At 41.2% G+C, this 11,056-nt stretch overlaps 1 pseudogene; it reads right to left on the bottom strand.

The window, feature by feature from the left end:
* Positions 1-616: 616 nt before the first annotated feature.
* Positions 617-729, bottom strand: LOC118619469 (annotated as a pseudogene).
* Between the last annotated feature and the right edge of the window lie 10,327 nt (positions 730-11,056).

Here is an 11,056-nt window from a genome sequence, read left to right as displayed (position 1 = left end):
AGAATGAGTTGGAAAATATTCCCTCTTCTAATTTCTAGAAGAACTTTTGAAGACTTGATATTAATTCTTCCTTAAATATTTGGTCCAATTCACCAGTGAAGCTATCTCAGCCTTGCTTTTCTTTATGGAAAAAAAAAAATTTTTTTGGTACGCGTCCCCTAGCAGGAACCGAACCCGGGACTCTCTGGTCCACAGGCCGATGCTCCAACCGCTGAGCCAAACCGGCCAGGGCGAAAATATTTTTATTATCATCTCTTTCTTTTTTTAAGTTAATAAATTTTTATTTAAGGAATTTCACATGTTCTGAGTCCTTCCACACACTGCCTTAGTTCTTCTGGAGTTTGACTCTTTAATCCCCTTTTTTTTTGTTCAATCCGGTTGTCATTTCAGTCAGTCCTATATAACAGGAATAGAAATAATCATGTGATCACAAACTATCTGGTCTCTAGCAACCTAGAAGGATTAGCTAGACAGAGGACATTTGCAAGATTCCAGAGATCTAAGGCAGCTATGTAAAATCTCACGGATTACCAATGGCTATTACAAAATCACTTATAGCTTGTGTTATGATTATATTGGACAGTGCTAATCTGGACAATGAAAATAAGGGTTCAGAAAATGTTCCCAATAGGCTGAATGCTACCAATATAGCAGAAAGAAAACCTAATTGGAAAATATTTTATGGTCATGTCGACAGCAATGTTATCTCTTTCTTTACTGGTTATACAAATATTCAGATTTCCTATTTCTTCTTCTTCTTCTTTTTTTTAATCCTCACCCAAAGACATTTTTGCATGTATCCTTAGATAGAGTGGGAGGGAGAGAGAGAGAGAGAAACATCGACGCAAGAGAGACACATGGAGTGGTTGCCACCCACACAACCCCAATTGGGGCCGGGGACAAACTGCAACCGAGGTTCATGCCCTTAGCGAGAACCGAACCCAGGACTCTCTGGTCTGCAGGCCGAAGCTCTAACCGCTGATCCAAACTGGCCAAGGCTCCTATTTCTTCTTGAATCAGTTTTGGTAGTTTGCCTTTCTAGGAATTCATCCATTTCAGCTAAGTCACCAAATTTTTGGCATCGTTGTTTATAGCATTCCTTTATAAACCTTTTTTTTGTTTTTCTGTAAAGTCAGTAATGATGTCTCCGCTCTCATTTTTTGTTTTAATAATTTGAGTCTTCTCTCTTTGTTTCTTGGTCAGTATGGCTAAAGATTTGTCGATTTTGTTGATCTTTTCAAAGAAACATCTTTGGGTTTCATTGACTTTCTCTATTGTTTTCTGTTCCTTATTTTTATTTTTTAATCCTCACCTGAGGACATTATTTTCCATTTTTTGTTCATATAGAGTGGGAGAGAGAGAGTGGAAGAGAGAGAAACATCGACGTGAAAGCAACACATCTAGTAGCTGCTACCCGCATGGCCAACCAGGGCCGGGACAAACTGCAACCAAGGTACATGCCCTTAGCGGGAACCAAACCTGGGTCTCTCTGGACCACAGGTCGATGCTCTAACCGCTGAGCCAAACAGGCGAGGGCATGTTCCTTATTTTTTAAATTTCTGTTCTAATATTTCTTTTCTTTCCTTCTGCTTGACTTAGGTTTATCCATAATATTTTTAAAGTAGTGTTTCCTAAATTATTTTCCACAGGAAATAACTGGTGAAGAAAAAGGATTACTCGACTCAAATAATTTTGGGAAAAAATTTAATCATATTAAGTTACTTCTCTCTCTCTTTCTCCCCCTCCCCCTAACTGTGGAGGTCTCAGAAACTTTGTCATCTTTACCAATACTGTGGATTTCCAAGAGAGGGTTTCAGTATGCAGCATTTTCAAAAGTTATTTGATTTAAAAATTCATTTTTGTAAAGTAATTTGGATTCTGAGATTTTTGTGAAAATCTACTCTAAAGTTTTCTGAAGTGTTACCATGCACAAAGATTTTATATGGTTAAAATGTAGAATTACCATATAATTTATCATCCAAACCCGCACATTTTTTGAGACTGACGGGTGCAAAATTTAAGGGGTGCCAAAAAACTTGGTGATTAAGATAAAAAATATTTGTAATTCAATTTTTAAAACAATCCAAATCAATGTAAAAAACAACCCGTGATGAACAAAATATCAACACTTTAAGTGAGGACAGGAACAGTATCCTTGACTTTGCTTTTTGCCTCAGGCTCCAGGATATCTTGGGCATAGCACTGTTACCAATCCTTTTTTTTTTAAATCCCCTCCTGAGGATATTTTTCCATTTATTTTCAGACAGAGTATGTGTGTGTGGGGGGGGGGGGGAGAGAGAGAGAGAAACATCAGTGTGAGAGAGACACATCGATTGGTTACCTCCTGCACAACCCTGATAGGGGGCCGAGGACCAAACCACAACCAAGGTATGTATGCTCTTGACCGGAATCGAACCTGCCACTCTTCGGTTGGCAGGCCGTCACTCTAACCACTGAGCCAAACCGGCTAGGGCCCAATCCTATTTTTATAAAACAATGTTGATATTTAATATGTTATGGATTTTTCGCATTCATTTTTATTTTTGTCAATATTGCATTATCCTGATCACGGGGGTTTTGGGAGCCCCCTACTCCACCCCTTACATTTTGCCTGGCTCGCTCACCATACCAGTCTTGCTTTGCATAGAGGAGACACATACATGTTAGCTACTGCTATTGCTACTGTTTGTTGCATGTTAACTATGTGCCAGGAATTGCTGTGAAGAGTTTTGTAAGTATGTATCACCTCAACAACGAGAGGAAAAACCAGAAACAATATTGCAAAGCAAATAACAAGATAGGAGAAAATACAGGATGTCCCCCCAAAAATGTATACAGGGTGTCTGTAAATTCTATTACATTTGAAAATGAAATGTATTTTAATTAACACTGGCTTTATAATTATACTTTTCTGTGTATACATTTTTTTTTTTTTGGTACATGTCCCTAGCGGGAGCCGAACCCGGGACTCTCTGGTCTGCAGGCCAATGCTCCAACCGCTGCATTTTTGGGGGACACCCTATGTGTGTAGTTTATACAGGCAAAGGATCACTGCCCAAAATATATAAAGAACTTCTACAAATTAATTTTTTAAAAGACAAATGACCCAACACAACAGCAGGCCAGAGAGAAACAGGCAGTTCACCAAAGAGGGAAAACAGATGGTCAAAAAACACATGAAAAAGCTTCATCTGCTGTTATGAAATACAGATTTTGAAGTTTGATGTTATCAAGTTATTGGCAAGGGTGTAAGGAAACGGGATTATGAACTGATATCCTCCCTGGAGGGAAATTTGTCGTATCTGTTAAATTAAAATTGCACTCATCCTCTGGCTGAGTTGTTCCACTTCTTATCTACACCGGGGAATAATGTGCTCAAAGATGTTTTTGAGACTTTGCTCATAATGGCAATAAACTGAAGCACCCTGAAGATTCTTCAAGGACGAAGCTGATAAATAAACCATGGTATGGCCAGCAATCCCATTCCTAATGGGGGAACTCTGGTGGATCCCAGCATCTTCTGTCGTCAGCCTGGGGCTACAGAGAGGGCCAGACCCACTGAGTTTCTCGCTGACCTCTTATGGGTTAGGGAATTGGAGCCCTGTGGGGTGGGGTTTTCCAACTTAATCTAGCATCTTCCGCTTTGCAAACCTGCCGTTCTGGGTCTTGCCTCCCATCCTTCAGTCTGCTGGGGCAGGGCTGTCTTTCTACCACACTTGGTCTGGGTCCACATTTTTTCCAAACTGCCTTCCTGTGAACGTGTGAGCATCGTCTGTCTCCTGAGGAATTAAAGGTGTTAAATCTGGTATCACAGGAGAATGTTCACAAATGATAAACTCGCCCTTAACCAACATCAGGTTTAGCTCCTTACGCCCCCACCTCTCAATCCAGCTCCCTCTGTTGGTCCGTTCTCCTGGTTCTGGTTGGTACATGTGAAACTCATTCTGCAGCCCCTTTGGTGTCTAATCTCCAGACTCCCTTAGCCCAGAACATCTCCTAGTCGGGCTGCGCTGGAATGAAACTCTTGGAGACTGGAGGTGGGGGGGTCCTGCTGGTTCTCCATGTCTAGTGTTTGAGAGAGAGGTGAGACTCCAGTTTCTGGAATCACAGAGCCCTGGGTTCAAGCTCAGGAGCTGAGCACTTCCTACTTGTATGGCGGTGGGAATTCACTCAACCTCTCTCAGCCTCTGTCTCCTCTTCTGCCAAGGGCAAGAAATACCAGGAGCCCTGCGCCTCACGGGGGTGTTGCAAGGATTAAATGAGATAGCACCTTAAAGCTCCCCGCAGAGTCTAGATGGTTAGGCTGAGTGACACGGATGGGCCCTTGCAAACTTGAGATTCTATAAATAGGAAGAAACGCTTCCTACAACCAAGTGAGGAATTGAAAGCAGTGTCAGGAATTGAGTGAGAGGAAGAAGGGGGCTTGGGGGGAGCAGGAAACACAAACTACATTCCACTGCAGCTGTGGGGTGTACGCAGTGTTCTCTCTGGACACTTCTCTGTTGTGGGTGCTGTCCTGTGCATTGAGGGATTAGTAACACACCCACCTCTACCCACTAGATGCCAGTAGCCCTCTCGCCCCTGTTGTGACAACCAAGTATCCCTTGGGAGACAAAACTGTCCCCAGTTGAGAACCACTGCTCTACAACTAGTTAAGCCTCCAGGTAAAACTGGGATAATAATGTAGTAATATCCACTTTCTGTGGCAGCAGTAAGGATTGTCATTATTTGTCATGTGTTTATTGAGCACCTACTCTGTGCCAGTGGCTGTGCTGATGCCTGACATGCATCAGCTCTCCCAACCCTCTAGTCCATCCTATTCGGCACTGCTCTCTTTATCTTCACTGTACAGATGAAGAAACTACAAATGTCTCTCTCATCTTCACATTCAGATTCAACCACCACCTTCCAAGGGCCTGTATGCGCTGGGACTCAAGGAGGTATTGTACATATATATAATCACTGGTTTCTGGGTGGATTTGGCTAACAGGAGTCACTAGGTAGAGACCGGAGGATGAGAGGAAGGGAGAGTCCCTCCTCTCTCTGACTTGGACAGCAACTTTAGCAGCTGCTCCATCTCCTCTGTGGCTCCAGTTCCTACCATCCTGCTCCTCCCTCAGGGTCCTGGCTCTGGCTGCCTGGCCAGGCTTCCACCTGGTGGCCCAGACTCCAAACATGGTAACACCAACTTCTCTCTTTACTCTCCCCCCACAGGGACGGCAGTATCTTACTGCTATGGTTAATCACCGGGTTGCTAAGCATGTTCTTTTGGCTTTTCAGCTCCTCCATCACCCATATAACCTGGAGGGTTTTTTGCTTCTCTGATTGAACTGTGACTGCTACATACAGGATTCGGTTTCCTAGGTCATCTTCTTAGATGTCAGGCTGATGAGCTCTTGCCAATACATGGAGTTCTCCTGAATATAAGGATAAATGTGTCTGATAGATGTATTAGCCAGGACTCTTTTGATTGCAAGTGACAGAAAACCCAACCCCAAATGGTTTAAGCAGAAAAAGAAATGTATTAGCTTATGCCATGGAAAAATGCTGGGGATAACTGGCTTCAGGCACAATTTGATCCAGGGACTCTAATGCCATTGTCAGGATATCTCCACCTCTAGTCCTTATTTTTTCTGTGTTAACTTCATTCTTAGGTAAGCTCTTCCATTATGTGACAAAGGATGGTTCCAGGAGCAACAAGCCTACATCCTCCCAGCCTAACAACCGCAGCAGAAAGAGAGCCCTCTTTCGCAATATTTCCAACAAAGTCCCAGGGAGGATTCACATTGATCCAGCTTGGATCACATGCCCATTCCTGCGCCAATTGCGGTGGCCAGAAAGATGAGATACATGACTACCCCAGTGACTTTTCTCCCCCTCCTTCTTAGTTAGGCACACTGCTGCCTGGAATTGAGACTACATTTCCCAGCACCCCTTGCAGCTGGGTGTGGACATGTGACTAAGTTGTAGACATGGGGTGTATGTGGAAATGCAGTGTGGTGATGGAAAGTGGGTAATGGTAGGGGTGGGGCTATTCTTAAAAGGAGAGGCCATGTATCTACCTGTCCGGGCACTTCCCTGGTACCTGAAATGTACACATGTCTATGATAGAACAGGTATCTTGGGCCATAAGTGGTTAACTCCTGGATCTTTCCCATAATCTCTTCCATCTTTAGGGTGGGGATGGGGACCCTCTCTTTAATGCATTTCCAGTTATAGCCCATTTATCTCGTTCCCTTTATAGCAAAAACTCCTCAAAGAATCTGTATTCTCTGTCTTCAATTTCTCTCTCTCCACTCATCCTTGAATTGTGTGTAGCTCAATCCCATGGTCATTCAAAGGCCTCATTCAGCTTGGTTCAGCAGCATGTAACATAGTTGCTCCCTTCCTCCTTCGTTATTTTTAATTTTGGTAAAATACATACAATAAAATTTGCCATTGTAGCCATTTTTATTTATATATTTTTTTATTTTTTTTTAATTTATTTTTTTGTTACAGATATTTCACCTTTTTTACCCCATTGGCACCCCCCTCCCCACCCCACCCCCGCCCCGTCCCCGGCTTAGTTGTCTATGTCCATTGGTCATGCATACATGCATATAAGTTCTGTGGTTTATCTCTTCCTACCCCCCCACCCCCTCTTCTGAGGGATGTCAGTCTGTGCCCTACTTCCATGTTCCTGGGTCTACCGTATTCCTCAGACTGTTATGTTCATTATGTTCCGTATATAAGTGAGATCATGTGGTATTTGTCTTTTTCTGCTTGGCTTCTTTCACTTAGGATAATACTTTCCAGGTCCCTCCATGTCGTCTCAAAGGATAAGAGATCTTTCTTTCTTACAGCTGCATAGTACTCCATTGTATATATGTACCACTGCTTTTTTATCCATTAGTCTACTCATGGACACTTGGGCTGTTTCCAGATCTTAGTTATTGTAAATAGTGCTGCTATGAACATGGGGGTACATATATTCTTTCTGATTGGTGTTTCAGGCTTCTTAGGGTATATTCCTAGAAATGGGATCACTGGGTCAAATGGAAGTTCAATTTTTAATTTTTTAAGGTAACACCATATTGTTTTCCATAGTGGCTGCACCAGTCTGCATTCCCACCAGCAGTGTATTAGAGTCCCCTTTTCTGCACACCCTGCCAACACTTGTTGTTTGATGATTTGTTGATGGCGGCCATTCTGATAGGTGTGAGGTGATACCTCATTGTTGTTGTTTTTTTTTGTTTTGTTTTTTTGGTTCTTTTTATCCTCACCCGAGGACATTTTTCCATTTTTTGTTCAGATAGAGTGGGAGTGAGAGAGAGGAAGAGAGAGAGAGAGAGAAACATCAACGTGAAGGGACACATCGAGTGGCTGCCACCCGCACGACCAACCAGGGCCGGGGACAAACTGCAACCGAGGTACGTGCCCTTAGCGGGAACCGAACCCGGGTCTTTCCGGACCAGAGGCCGACGCTCCAACCGCTGAGCCAAACCGGCCAGGGCCCTCATTGTTGTTTTAATTTGCATCTCTCTGATGATTAGTGATGTTGAGCATTTCTTCATATGTCTCTTGGCCATTTGTATGTCCTGTTTGGAGAGGTGTCTATTCAGCTCCTCTGCCCATTTTTTAATTGGGTTCTTTGTCTTCCTTTTGTTGAGTTGTATGAGCACTCTATATATATTGGAAATTAACCCCTTATCTGATACATCATTGGCAATGATGTTCTCCCATACAGTGGGTTGCCTTTCCATTTTGATGATTGTTTCTTTTGCTGTGCAGAAGCTTTTTAGTTTGATGTGTTCATTTTTTCCTTTGTTTCTGTTGCCTTAGGTGATGTATCAGTGAAAATTCTGCTGCGTATGATGTCTGAAATTTTGTTGCCTACATTCTCTTCTAGGATTTTTATGGATTCATGAGTTACATTTAAGTCTTTTATCCATTTTGAGTTTATTCTCGTGTAGGGCGTAAGTTGATGGTCTAGTTTCATTTTTCTGCAAGTAGCTGTCCAATTTTCCCAGCACCATTTATTAAAGGGGCTGTCCTTACTCCACTGTATGCTCTTGCCACCTTTGTCAAATATTAATTGAGCATATTGCCTTGGGTCCATTTCTGGGTTCTCTGTTCTGTTCCACTGGTCTATATGCCTGTTCTTGTGCCAGTACCAGGCTGTTTTGGTTATAGTCGCTTTGTAGTATAACCTGATATCTGGTATTGTGATCCCACCTACTTTGTCCTTCTTTTCAAGATTGCTGTGGCTATTCGGGGTCTTTTTTGGTTCCATATGAACTTTTTTTTTATAACTTTATTTATTTATTTATTTATTTATTTATTTATTTATTTATTTATTTATTTTTTTGTACAGACAGAGTGGGAGGGGGAGAGAGGGAAACATCGATGTGAAAGGGACACATCGAGTGGCTGCCACCCGCACGACCAACCAGGGCCGGGGACAAACTGCAACCGAGGTACATGCCCTTAGCGGGAACCGAACCCGGGTCTCTCCGGACCGCAGTCGGACGCTCTAACCGCTGAGCCAAACCGGCCAGGGCTGAACTTTTGAAGTATTTGTTCTAGTTCTATGAAATATGTCGGTGGTATTTTGATGGGGATTGCACTGAATCTATAGATTGCTTTGGGTAGTATGGACATTTTAATGATGTTAATTCTTCCAATCCATGAACAGGGTATGTGCTTCCACTTTTTTATATCTTCCTCTATTTCTTTTTTCAATGACCTGTAGTTTTCTGCAAATAGGTCCTTTACTTCTTTGGTTAAGTTTATTCCTAGGTATCTTAATTTTTTTGGTGCGATGGTAAATGGGATTGTTTTTTCAGTTTCTCTTTCTGTGAGTTCATCATTGGTGTACAAGAATGCTGTCGATTTCTTGATGTTAATTTTGTATCCTGCTACTTTGCCAAATTCATTTATTAAGTCTAGTAGATTTTTGATGGAGTCTTTAGGGTTTTCTATGTATAATATCATGTCATCTACAAATAATGAAAGTTTCACTTCCTCCTTTCCAATTTGGATCCCTTTTATTTTTTCTTCATGTCTGATTGCTGTGGCTAAGACTTCCAGTACAATGTTAAATAAGAGTGGCGAAAGTGGACATCCCTGTCTTGTTCCTGTTCTTAATGGAAATGTTTTTAGTTTCTCTCCATTGAGTATGATGTTGGCTGTAGGTCTTTCATATATGGCCTTTATTATGTCGAGATATGATCCCTCTATTCCCACATTGCTGAGCATTTTTATCAGAAATGGATGCTGGATTTTGTCGAATGCTTTTTCAGCATCTATTGATATGATCATGTGGTTTTTATTCTTCATCTTATTTATGTGGTGCATCACATTTATTGATTTGTGAATACTGTACCAGCCTTGCATCCCTGGAATGAATCCCACTTGGTCATGGTGAATAATTTTTTTGATGTATTTCTGGATCCGATTTGCTAATATTTTGTTCAGGATTTGGGGGTCTATGTTCATCAGGGATATTGGCCTGTAGTTTTCTTTCTTTGTAGTGTCTTTTTCTGGTTTTGGAATTCGAATTATGCTGGCCTCATAGAACGTGTTTGGAAGTCTTCCTTCTTCTTGAATTTTTTGAAATAGTTTGAAGAGAATGGGTGTTAGTTCTTTTTTGAATGTTCGGTAAAACTCCCCCGTGAAGCCATCTGGGCCTGGGCTTTTGTTTGCTGGGAGAGTCTTGATTACCTCTTCAATTTCCTTAGTTGTTATTGGTCTGTTCAAGTTTTCTATCTCTTCCCGGTCCAGTTTTGGGAGACTGTGTGTTTCTAGAAATTTGTCCATTTCGCTTAGATTGTCCAATTTGTTGTCATATAGTTGTTCATAGTAGTTGTTAACAATCTTTTGTATATCCGTGGTGTTGGTTGTTACTTCTCCTCTTTCATTTCTGATTTTGTGTATTTGGGTTCTCTCTCTTTCTTTCTTTCTTGGTGAGTCTAGCTAAGGGTCCACCAATCTTGTTTATCTTTTCGAAAAACCAACTCTTTGTTTCATTGATCCTTTGAATTGTTTTTTTGGTCTCTATGTCATTTATTTCTGCTCTGATCTTTACTATTTCCTTCCTTCTACTTGCTCTGGGGTTTTCTTTTTGTTTGCTTTCTAATTCTTTAAGTTGTGAGGTTAGACAGTCAATTAGAAATTTTTCTTGTTTCTTGAGGTAGGCCTGTAGTGCTATGAACTTCCCTCTCAGAACTGCTTTCGCTGCATCCCATAGATTTTGTGTTGTTGTGTATTCATTTTCATTGGTTTCCAGGAAGTTTTTAATTTCTTCCTTGATCTCCTCGGTGACTTATTCATTGTTTAATAACATGCTATTTAGCCTCCATGTGTTGAAATGTCTTTGCATGTTCTTGTTGCAATTGATTTCTAGTTTCATGCCATTGTGATCTGAGAAGATGCTTGATATGATTTCAATCTTCTTGAACTTGTAGAGATTTAGTTTGTGTCCTATCATGTGGTCTATCTTTGAGAATGTCCCATGTGCACTTGAGAAGAATGTGTATTCTGTAGTTTTGGGGTGTAATTCTCTGTAGATATCTATTAAATCCATTTGGTCTAGTGCTTCATTTAGAGTCTCTGTTTCCTTGCTAATTTTTTGCCTAGAGGATCTATCTAGGGGTATTGAAGTCCCCTGCTATGATTGTATTGTTGTCGATTTCTCCTTGGAAGTCCTCCAGAAGATTTTTAATATATTTTGGTGCTCCTATATTGGGTGCATATATGTTTATCAAGGTTATATCTTCCTGTTGGATAGATCCTTTCAATATTATGTAGTGGCCGTCTTTGTCTCTAGTTATGGTCTTCATTTTGAAATCTATTTTATCAGATATGAGAATTACTACCCCAGCTTTTTTTTGCTTTCCATTTGCTTGGAAAAATTTTTTCCATCCCTTCAGTTTCAACCTATGTGAGTCTTTTGTTGTGAGGTGGGTCTCTTGTAAACAACATATAGATGAGTCATGCTTTCTTATCCAATCAGCTACTCTGTGTCTTTTTATGGGAGCATTCAATCCATTTACATTGAAGGTGATTATTGATATGT

Source organism: Molossus molossus, unplaced genomic scaffold (genome assembly GCF_014108415.1).
Source record: "Molossus molossus isolate mMolMol1 unplaced genomic scaffold, mMolMol1.p scaffold_m16_p_6, whole genome shotgun sequence".
Taxonomy (NCBI): domain Eukaryota; kingdom Metazoa; phylum Chordata; class Mammalia; order Chiroptera; family Molossidae; genus Molossus; species Molossus molossus.
This window is presented reverse-complemented; position numbering and strand designations above follow the sequence as displayed.